The following is a 1,612-nucleotide window of genomic DNA, read 5'->3' on the forward strand; positions in this document are numbered from 1 at the left end:
TGGTAGTGCCCAAGGCAACAGATCCCTACCAACTGCTTTCTGACCTGCTGATTTTTCCTTCCAGGCACCCTCCCCAAAGTCCTGTGTGATCTCTCTTTCTCTTGAAAAAATAGGATGATTTAATTTTTAATCCGGGTCGATCAGGTGCATCCTCTGTGCCTAAAGAAGACCAATACATGGAAACAGGAAATAAATCTCTTATTGTAGCAGATGTTTTCACCATGCAGGCACAGCTGATCTGTCTGCAGGAGGTGCCAGGAGAGATGGGCAGGGAGTTTCAGGCTGCAGGAAGGCAATGGCCTTCCTCCCCCAAGCAGTGTCCTCAGCACAGCGGGCAAAAGGAGCTGCAGAGAATCCTCCTGATTGCCAACCCACATGGCATGGGTTGGGGAAAGAAGGACATGTGCTACACACAGAGGGTGCCACAGGGACCCCCCCCCCCCAGGTGCTCTGTCTCCTTCTCACAGCCCAGACCTCTCCTTGGCTTCGCTTTAGCTCCAGCAGAAGTTTTCTACTCCTCATAATTAGAGAAAAAGCCTTCAGAGCCTTTGAGCTTTGTAATTCACTTTGCAAGTGAGGCACCAAGCGAGTGCAGCCATGACCTGGAGCTCTCTGCATCAACTTCTGCTCTGCTGTGCCAAAGCAAAGGTCCCATTCCCTGCCCTGCTCCCTGCCCTGCTCCATCACACAACAGACTGTCACCTCCTCCATGGAGGGGAGCAGGGTTAATTCATGACAAGAATGATCCTGTGTTGCTCAACTATTGATGAAAAGAGAAAAGTCTATTTCTTTAACCTTTGAAAGGAAATGACCTCCAGTTAAAATTATTAACTTCCTCTGTTTTCTGTTATTACAGCTAAAAAGCTGATCTATCATAGCATTTTATAGCAAACCATCTTTGTAATAAGCATGTCAGTACCATAGCCTAACTTTCTCTACATGCAGCAGATGCACAGTAACAACTGCACATGGCACTGCATAGCATCGATGGCAGAGGCTGTCAACAAAACAATAAGAGATGTTAAGGAAGATCTCTATTTTCTCCTGTCACTTACATGACAGATCTCCTTAATTAACTAGTTTACTGTCAGAGAAAATTAATGAAAGAGAGATAAATTGGCTTTTTTTGTTATTAGTATCTCTATTGCTTTCTTATGTATCAGGTTAATTTAATGCTAATGAAAGTGAGGATTAGAAGCCTCAGTTACTGGAAGGAGGGGGGACAGGGACTGAAGAGACTTACAAGAAGCTTCATAGGACAAGAGGGCATAGACTCGAGCTCTGCCAGGGGAGGTTTAGGTTGGATATTAGGAAGAGATATTTTACAGAGAGAGTGCTCAGGCATTGGAATGTGCTGCCCAGGGAGGTGGTGGATTCACCATCCCTGGAGGTTTTGAAGCTGAGACTGGATGTGGCACTTAGTGCCATGGTCTAGTGACCACAGTAGGGTTGGACTTGATGACCTTGGAGATCTTTTCCAACCCGGTTGATTCTATGATTCTATGACCTTATTGCTGCAGAAAGGCAAAGGCTGGAGGGGAGGGAGGTGGATGTATCCCTGGCTGGGGACGGCTGCAGGCAGCTCCCACCTCCCTGTCGAGGCAGTGGAGCC

Source organism: Acanthisitta chloris, unplaced genomic scaffold (genome assembly GCF_000695815.1).
Source record: "Acanthisitta chloris isolate BGI_N310 unplaced genomic scaffold, ASM69581v1 scaffold30521, whole genome shotgun sequence".
Classification (NCBI taxonomy): domain Eukaryota; kingdom Metazoa; phylum Chordata; class Aves; order Passeriformes; family Acanthisittidae; genus Acanthisitta; species Acanthisitta chloris.